The sequence below is a fragment of the Micropterus dolomieu genome, unplaced genomic scaffold (genome assembly GCF_021292245.1).
Source record: "Micropterus dolomieu isolate WLL.071019.BEF.003 ecotype Adirondacks unplaced genomic scaffold, ASM2129224v1 contig_13640, whole genome shotgun sequence".
In the NCBI taxonomy this organism is placed as follows: Eukaryota; Metazoa; Chordata; class Actinopteri; order Centrarchiformes; family Centrarchidae; genus Micropterus; species Micropterus dolomieu.
Window position 1 is genome coordinate 6,263 of NW_025742626.1, and position 10,341 is coordinate 16,603.

Genomic DNA, 10,341 nt, shown 5'->3' on the forward strand with positions numbered 1-10,341 from the left:
GTACCACTGGGTCATGCTTTGCAATCATTTCCAAAATTTCTAAAAAGATTCCTCTGTTATCTGCCTCTTCTGTCTCACGGTGACCTCGTTGTCCAATGTTTTGTGTCGCTGTCAAAAGAAGTACTTCAGCCACTGTTTTAATATATTTTCTATTCTCTTTGACTTTCTTGTTGTATGCTTCATTAAGGACATCACGTATGGAAGAATCTGTTAGTATTGCCTTCTTGTGCTCACCCCATGCAAACATGGCATTGACATGACCCTCTGACTTTTCATGTACTTTAAATCCACCAACTTTGTACATTGCCTTTTTCCAATGAGAGAATCCCAGTTGCGATGTGAATACAGATTGTCCGATGGCCTGGCGGTGGCTTTACATTTTTCAGAGAGAGACATGAGACAGAGGTAAAATGCAAGCACAAACGTGGCATTTATTGTCTTCCATACCAACAAGAGGAAACACCGACACCAACAAGCAACGAAACAACTTGCACTGGAAGTAACTTGCTGCCTTTTATACACTCCCTCCTGCAGGTAATTAAGTGGGTAAAACTACTCAGGTGGGACCACCATCATTTAGAATAATAAATAATTTACCCAAAAACCCACCACCACAGAAAAATAGAAACCAACGAATGAATATTTACATAAATACAAATTTCTATCAGTAAATCAATAAAGCATACTCAAAATAATCACATAAATCAGCATTGTTGATGGCTTTACTCCCCCCCCCTCTCAGCTTCATGGTTTGCTCCTGCAGCTCTTAAGCAGGTGCTTGGGCCTACAACACTCCTTTGCCTCCGCCCCCTGCTGAAGAGACAACCAGGAAGAGGTGAGTACTTACATTGTTCGTCTTCTTGTTTAAACTAATTTAACAACTAACTGAAATAGAGTAAAAGCAGTCAAAACTATATTGTGAACCTTGACTATCCCTGATTGAGGTTTCTTTCCACACAGGCAGGATGGCCAGACCCCCCCCCCCCGTGGAACCACACAAAGACAGCTATCAAATGATTCACAAATTAAATAAACAATCAAAATAACAATGTGTATGGCTCCTGCTTTATCAGTTATCCCCACCTTAATACTTACTTGACTATTTCAGGTAATGGAACCCCTGGTCTCCATTACACAGATGCTGGTGTGTTTGGCAAAGAGAAGTGTCGACATGCAAAACAGGGTGTTGTTTATACCACTCGCTGTTGAAGGACCTCTTCCTGTGGCCTTGCATGGTTCGCGGAAATACCTTAAGTTGAGGCTGTGTAGGACCTGCTGCTCTGGACTGTGAAACGTCTGTAAATTATAATCGTAATAATCAGTCCTTACTTCAGTTTTTATGAAGTTTCATTCAAAATTATTAGTTACAAAGTGAATTTGTGGTCAGTATTACAACTGCCATGTTATTAAAATAGAAGGCACTCATAATGTCGTGTAAACTGAAAGACAAAATGTCAAAACATACCGTGCGGTCCAGGTGGGGCAGCATGTACTTGAGCAACATGGGGAGCCTCTCTGTCATCGGTGTCACCATCACCTACTGACATGCCCTCTGAATCACTTTGCTCACTAGATGAAGTACCTGAAATAGTAAAAACAATAAACATTACACCCATAAACTGTATGTAGACAGATTAGTGTCACACATTTTCCTTTGTCTTTTCATAATGTTTTGTATTGAGATTTAAAGAATTGATTGTCTATGTTTAAGTGTGGGGTTTGCTGTGTATTAGAAAATGAATAGCATACACTTTAGGCAAAATTGGACCGTCCTTTTTAAATTAAATCAAGTATGAGAGTACACGGCAACTTCAGGTAACTGTTCATGAATGACATATCTGGACATAACAGAACTTCACATTACATGCTTAGCAGGTGGAGCTCCAGACACTGCTGGATCCTCCTCTGCGTGTGGCTGGTCAGCTGTGGGAATACACAGATATGAGACATCAATAGGCTAGAGGTTCTGCCACACACATATATTTTTACACTCACACAATCATACATTGTATGTACATAAATACAAACATACATACACACATGTTTGTGTGTGTATGTTTGTATTATGCACATTTTTTTATTATTCTTCTATTGTATAACTGAAATTGTATGAGTGACAAACAACTTGAATGTGAGCCTACGTGGTCAATTGAATCAATTCAAGCATGACTTACCATCCTGTGCAGGAGGAGCTGACTGCTCTTCATCACTACTGCTGTACCTAGGCTGCTGACCTGACTGAGCCCTTTCACTGCTGCTGGTAGAAGCTGTGGCTGGCTCGGACTCTTCTTTTTTTGAAGAAGAAGCTATGAATATCTCTGCATCTCTTATCTATTATCTTAACCCTAACCCTGGGGTAAATGTAATTCAATAACACAATCACTCAATCAGTCAGTCAGTCAATTCACTTTGAAGTAATAGCTATAACTACAAACGTCAAGCAGGATCATTGTCAAATTAGGTTAGAATCAGTGTGCAAAATACTGGTGTTTGTGGGGCTGTGGAACCCCTTAGCAGCTTTGACTCCATTAAAATGTCAAAAAGAAAGGAGGTGTCAACAGTGTGCCTAATTATGTCTATTTATAGGATCTACAAAGGTTTATTTTTACATAACTACCACTCTTACCACTAACTTTTAATAACACAATTAATACATATTGCATCTCATGCAATTTGCTCTGCCTCTGCCTATTTAAACATCTAAAAATATGTGAACTGTGAAGATGAGCGAATTGATACAAAGTCCTTTATCTCCAAGAGAAAAAAAGTCTATAAACAGCACTTAATTCACAGAGCCAATAAATAAGTCCCAGCTTGTTCTTGTGTTATAAGTTAGCTACTTAAATCTAGACTGTCACACTATATTTCACACACTGGTTGGCCAAAAATATAACATTAGCTCTATTGAACAACCACACACACACACCTGCAAAAAACACCCTCAGTCTTCAGTCCAGAAAATAGCATTTCATATTTCATGGCGTTTATCCAAATAACATTTAAAAAAACAAAATGCTAACGATCAATGCTTAACTTGGTTTGCAGGCTGATAAACTAGCTAGTGCAGTGTAGTTCAAATTTTAGCTGCTACTTAGTACTAGAAAAAGTTTTCCTACACATTCAGAGGAAACTACGATATAACTAAACATTAAATTACCATAACTTACCTCTCAATCGACAGATTCGATTCCTGCGTTTTTATCGTTCTTTGTTGCTGTTGTAAACGTCCTGCTGGCTGTTTCACGGACCAGCAGGCGCAGCGCTCTCATCTCATGGGTCACCTGACGTCCGCGGCGCTGAGCAGAAATCAGCTCCCACAGCCTCCGTACGACCATTACTGTGTCAGTTAAAATGTAAAACTGGCCCTAAATCAGTTGATCAGCTGTCATCATTGATTGACAGCATTTCTCTTGTTTCTTGTGTTGACGAACTTGACCAACTACCTATCAGATCTGGGGTGCTCCAGAATGTGCGACTCGGCCAGCTCACGCGCGGACGCGCTACAAGTGCGAGGGCCCGCCCAACGCTGCTTGCAGCTTTAATTTTTCTTTTGTTTTTCTCTGCCTTTATTGACAAAATTTACATACAAAGTGACATAGTACAAACCAGTGTATAATTAACAAGGGAACAGACAAGATTGGAAAGTGATGTACACTAAAAATAAATAAAAAATAAAGTTAATTAAATAAATTAAAAAAGTGGGGGGAGAATAAGGAGTAAAGTAACAAAGTTTTGGACTAAAGCTAGGGATTTTCTGTAAGGTTAAGGTCATCAACTAATTTAGAGAACTTAATTGTGTTCTTTTTCTTAATATGTTTAAGAGATGAAAAGTAAAGACACAGTTCCTTATGAAAAATTTTGAAATTATCCGTAATAATCCGTAATTCGTTTGTAATACAAAAACGAAAATACCGTTTATCTGTTTTTTGTTTCAAAACGAAAAACCAAATAACCGTTTTTGGTGTCAGAATCAAAAAACGAAAAAATCAATTAAAAACGGCCCATTAACCGTTTTTGGCGATTCATTTTATTGAATTTTTTATTTATTTCTTTTTGAACAAAGAATGAAGAGAGTCTGTGAACTTCAGTCAATTCATTTCTCGTTATAAACCAAAAAGGGAAGTCGTTTTGGTTTGGATCACAATAACTGCACATTCTGTGATGACCACATTGAAACTACAGAGCATCTGTTTTATGAATGTATTTTTGCTAATGCTTTCTGGGAAGATGTGCATTATTGGTTGTTCCCTTGGCATCTTTCCTCTGACAGCTCTGTGGCCCCTCACTTAGAGTAGTTCTCAAAGTGGGGTTTGGGATCCCCCAGGGATCCTTGAACGGGCTCCAGTGGGTCTCCAGCAAAAAGGGGACAAATATATTTTCACTGTAATTCCATCCATAAGTAACACACTGACAAAATGTATGGCTGTTTCGGTCATGGTTTCATACTTTCTGTAACAGAACAACTAAGACAAATTCCTATCAGATGGGCGACCCTAGGACAAAATCTAATCAAATGGGGGTCTGTGGTCTAATTCTTGTCACTTTAGTGGTCCTTGATGTGAAAAGGTTTGAGACTGTCTCACTGGTCCAGGATGCTTCCACTGAAGTGACTATGAGCTGCACTTTATCAGAGGCGGTGAAGTAAACATTTATGTGGATTTGTGGTGAGATGCCTGATCAGAAGTGTTTTCAATTAGTTTCGGTTTTCCACCTCTGATGAAGACCAGTGCACTTGACTCATCCAGTACAGTCCTAGATTGGTTTCTATGTCTGTCAAACAGTCTGAAGGAAATACAACCATTATCAGCGGAGCAATAAAGTATACTCTAATGCACAGCAGAGTAAAGTGCTGGTAAATCTTTTATATATTTTACAACTTTATTCTCGAAATGTCAGAACACAGATTTTTGGGTTTGGATTTTGAATGTACAGAAAGTTTATAACATTAGAAGAAAACTTGCTGAAACACAGCAGCTATTAAAGGCCAGAAGTTTATAAATTAATTAAAATTTATCATTGACATGAATAGGTGCCGCATGCACATTTAAAGAGGCTACTTTCATAAACAAAAGGCACAAAAGAGGAGAGAAGACTAAATAATTCCTACATGTGTGCTGACTCATCAGGGATGATATTAAATGGCACCTGAATTTTGTGTTTCCCTTTATTCCCTTTACACGAATAAAGACATTTCCACCAACTGTTGCAGAGAAGCAAAAACTGGACCAGAAAATTCACCAGAATGCAGAAAGAAAAAAATGTTGACAGGAAACCTACACCCAGTTTGAGCTTTAGACCGCTGTGTGCCAACAGCACAGTGTGAATGTACATACTTAGCTCCTTGCATGTGTGTTTCTGTTATAAATGAGGAAATGAAATAGTCATTAGAACTGATTAATCTAATCTAATCTCTAAACAACCAGCATCTCCATAAAGCTTTTAGCATGAAGTTTGACATTACAGTTTGAAGAAGTCGAGCACTGAAAATAATAAACTTGACAGCTGTGAGGACCGTTGGTAATGACACGGGTTAAACTAGCTTGCAACCAATTCCCTCCTACAAATAAGCAGCCGAGATGTTGAACAGTTGTCATCCCCAAATTCTAGTGAGGTGGTAGAATATTGCTTTGTTCAGTCAGTCAGTCCATTATGATGTTGATACCTCTGACACAAGACAAACTAAAAATCCTCTGACTGTAGATTAGTTTTGTCAAATGAATAAAGAGTAGAAAACTTTAGTTACACCGCTAAGGGTACATCCTTATGATGTACCAGAGACCTGAAGGTGTTAAAATGACTTCATGTTTCCTTATAAGTGCATACAAGCATTGGTATAGGAAATATCAACTGTCCTGATGAAACACCTTATTATGTAAATAAGTGTTTAATTATATTCTTACCTGATGAAGACCAACACATAGATATTAGAAGTTTCTGATCCAACACACCTCTCTGAAAGACTTATGTTTTAGTAATTAAAGCTGTGAAACCTCAAAGTGAAAATGAGCATCCAACTAGCATTGATCTTTGCTCTGCTTGTCAAGTCCAATAATAGAGAAAATTACTTGTTTCACTTTTTCACTTTTGGTTAGATTTTGTGCAAAGGCTGCAGCAAAGAATAGATTTATATAAGAAGATATCAACTGGGGCAAGCAGATGACTTGTTTATGGAGCTTTTAGTGTCAATAACTTTGCACGTAGTGACCGCATTAACCCTGTTTCCTATTTCCTCTCATTGCTGTACTGTTTTAACAACACCCTGCTTATCGAGAGTTTTCACACCTTCTTATTTGCAGCTGATCACTAAGAGAAGACATTGCAGGCTGCTCAGTGTAGGATGTGCATGTTTGTTATTGAATAAAGTAGAGAGGTTTGTCTGGAAGCTGCTGACTGGGTCAACAAAGGCTGAACATTGAGGAGACATGGAAGCTGTGATTGGACTGTTGCTGATGCTACTCGGATTCTCTCATGGTGAGCTGATTGACTTGTTTAATTGGACACATTTTATGCAGTTTTGGGATAATACATTCAAAAAGTACAGTCACATCATCTTCAGTGATGTGTTTTGCAGCTTTAACACTGACCCATGCTGGGACCACATTCATACAAGAATCGGGACACTTAAATGTTTTGTCAGCTTTGATCGTCAATTGACTTCCATAGATTTATGTTGCTGTAACAAAGTGAAAGCTTTCTCTGGTTTAATCTTACAAATGGCTTATCTACAAATACTTCTATTATTCTACTCAATTTCAAGTTATAAAGATAATACTGCCTTAACTAAATGTTCTACTAAGAGGAGGAATTTTGCACCAGTGGAAATGTTTTGTTTGGTTATTGCTCACAAGAACATATTAAGAAGTACTTACAGTTACAGTCCCTATATAATAATTAAATAATCATAGTAATATTGTTACTTCTTGTTTTTAACAAATGTAGTTTAAAATGTTAGCCATGTTCTTTATAAATCCTGGTTTTCACATGAAAGTTGCTTTACAGTAAAAAAAAAATTATAAAATGAAGAAAAAAACACTTTACAGACACTTCATTGCAGCTACAATATGCTTACCTTCACTGGAAAAATTAACAAGAGACCAAAACACAAAATCTTTATATTTGTAAAATCAAACCATATCTGTTGATTTAGAAGAAATCAAAGGATAAAAATTGTTTTACATCTTTTACAGCGGTGGAAACGTGATGCCAGAAAAGTATTACAAGGAAAAGTAAACCTACTGGCTGTTCCCTTAGTTATTGTTCTATTCTACACAATTCCACAAGGAGGTGCTGTGGGATAATGTACAGGAGGACAAAGGGAGGAAGTGAAGTGTGTTGTTGCAATTGCCTGTATGTCACGTTGAAGGCGAGGCGGTCCACGTAAGGATACAAAACAGCAATATAGTTTAATGTGCTGAAGCCCATCAGACCAAATACAATCAGATGTTGTCGAGTTAAAACACAGAGAACATCAGATAGGCTGGAATTCACGAAGAGTAGTTGCTGACGTTATCCGGTGCAAAGTTGTATCACTCTCCACATTACTTCACCAGCTAACGCGACCTATGTTACTGTTCTGCGTACCATAGGTATTATGTCAAACTGTTGTCTGTTGGTACAAAGCAAATGTGGAGCGATTTGTTCACTTGTCTATAGTGATGCAGGCAGGGCAGCCAGCTAATCTACATTAGCTTAGACCTGCCGCTGTTTGCTTCATAATGTTCAATTTAGATTTATTGTGGTTTTACCGATACTCAGGTACGCTTCTCCACCTCTCACTCACTGTAACTAACGTGACCCATAATATACAATACTGCAACAAAATGGCAACAACACAGAGGAAGAGTCATCCACTAACACTACAGTAAAGTTTCTTACTGCGGTCTAACTGTCTAACTAAAGTGTAGCAACAATCTCATTTATAATATCCAGTCCATTTCACTAACCGTTTTGTTGTCATCCAATGCATTTAGCTGTGCTGACATTGCTGAGCCTCAGGTGAAAGATACACATATAGTAATGATAGTTACTGAAAAACAGTCAGGCGAGCTAACGCTGTAGCACATCGGCTAAATGTAGTAACTGTAACGTTATCATGTCACCAGCATGGATTAGTTCAACCTCAAGTTGATAAAACTATTACCGTAACGTTGCAGTGGGAGTTTACCTGAGTTTCCAGCATGTTGTGTGAATCCGTCTCCCTGTCTGTCTACAGCCGCGGTCACTGCCTTTATTTAAGGGAGGATTGTGCCAATATGCCGACTAGCTGCGCTGAATGAAAGTTACGGAGCCGGTGTTGTTCTGCCTCTGAGCCGAGAACATTAAAGTAACAGAGCCTGAACATGTCTGGAGAAAAGCCACAGTTGGCATGCCGGTGTTTCCGCGTTTATTGTGAGATTTCTGTATGAAAGCTTGTGTTCCGGATAATGCTTGCTCATGCGTTCAGGCATGCCCGTACGCTAGTGTCCACTGAAAACTACATAATGACCTTGACCATTCAAGGTAAATAAGTATTTTTGCCTACAGGTGAATTTAGTAAATACAATAAGTACTTAATGATAGAGGCGAATTTTGTGAATCTGAGGATTTTGTTCATCATAAGGGTTTGGATACTTCTCGAAAAGAATTTCATAATGTTTTAAAAAGTATATCTCCAAAGTTACTATTCTTACTTAAAAGTGCATTGTTATAAGGTCCTGAAAGGAGAGATCCCCAAGCTCTCACTTGGTGGGAAAGATCTTTTTAATCTTATGTGTAATAATCGCCATATCAGAAAAGTACTGATCTGTGGTCATAGTGACTTTCCCAAATCGTTTCTCTTATGGAAATTAAACTTCCCGGACGTCTTGGCAGAGGATATCTGGTCAGACTCTTATAAATTCCTCATTCCAAACAAAATAAAAGAAGAAAGTCTCCCTCTTTTCATCTGTTCTGTATTGAATTACAATATCTTTTTGACTCTCTAAATTATATAAAAAGCTATTAAAACTTCTTTAATGATTAGCAAGTTACTTAATAAAAAATCTATATTGGTTTTATATTACTTTATATCTCCCTCATACACTATGTTGTTTTGTTTTTATTCATTTTATTTTTGTTGTTGTTTGTGTTTTATTGTTCTGTTCTTTTGTTTTATTTGTCCCGGTCTGCTTAGTCTTTATATTTTCTGTATTGCCTTGTCTATTAATGTATATAATTTTCTTGTGATATTGTCAGTATCCACTGCTTATTCTGATTGTGGTTAATTAAAAAAAAATAAGTAAGCCTATTGTTCTATTCCTAATTATACCACAATGTGGTGCTGTGGAATAATGCGCAATAGAAAAAGGACAGAAGTGTATCTTGTTGCAATTAGCTGTATGCCATGTTGGAGGTGATGCCTTGCTTCTGACATTAAAATCAGTAACCATCCCAGCTGATCCTGAGTCGTTACACTCACAGTGCTGAATGGCCCAATTCAGTGTGTTGTTTCATATAAATAATAATAATAATAATAAGTATAATTGGACTATTATTATTTATACATTACCATGTAAGTATCATATTAATGTCAGCAACTTTAATATTCATATAAAAATTAATCTGAAAACTACTAATTATAGCTGTAAAATAAATGTAGTGAAGTAAAAAGTACAATGTTTCCTTCTGAAATGTGGTAGTGGTAACATAGCAAGCAAGCAAATTTATTTATATAGCAGTTTTCATACACTGCGTCCATTCAAAGTGCTTTACAGAACTGAAGCTGCAAGTACAAATACAAAGATACTTCAGAGAGAAAACAAAGAAATAAAAAAGTAAGATATTAAAAACAAGATTAAAACAATGAACATAAGTTTGTCAAAGTGCTTTGACAGATGCAAAGAAATAATTAAAGCTGCAAGCAGCGTTGGGCGGGCCCTCGCACTTGTAGCGCGTCCGCGCGTGAGCCGGCCGAGTTGCATATTCTGGAGCTCTGCCGGTGCGGCTGTGAATTTCCTACGCGGTTCCGACGCCGCATGAAGGTGCTATATGTCACTTCCTGTGTCCCCTATGTGGAGCTACATAGCACTTGCCGCTATGAATATAAATCGGTATTGACGTGTAGATGTCTGCGGGGTGGGAGAGTTATCAAGCACGTAAAGTTTGTTTCAGATGTGAACATGTACACTGAACAATAATGTACCCAAACAATAAAATAAATTCCTTTTATATTTCCCTGCCTTGTTGTTTATGTGTACATACAGAGGAAGAATGTGAGAACAGCACACATTACATCGTTACTGTGTGTTAGAGCATGGGAGAACAGTGGATACTTTTAATACAGCCCACACCCCTAATACTGTGTAACTATAACAAGTAGAGAAC

General features: G+C 37.7%; 2 long non-coding RNA genes across 2 annotated transcripts; one reads left to right on the forward strand and one right to left on the reverse strand.

The window, feature by feature from the left end:
• Window positions 1-375: 375 nt before the first annotated feature.
• On the reverse strand, window positions 376-2,267 carry LOC123966537. Its single transcript, XR_006824020.1, has 5 exons — window positions 2,175-2,267; window positions 1,865-1,923; window positions 1,466-1,582; window positions 1,096-1,296; window positions 376-813 (listed from the first exon to the last, which is right to left on the reverse strand). It is a non-coding gene; the product is annotated as an uncharacterized LOC123966537 (long non-coding RNA).
• Window positions 489-980, forward strand: LOC123966538. Its single transcript, XR_006824021.1, has 3 exons — window positions 489-534; window positions 743-835; window positions 961-980. It is a non-coding gene; the product is annotated as an uncharacterized LOC123966538 (long non-coding RNA).
• Window positions 2,268-10,341: the final 8,074 nt, after the last annotated feature.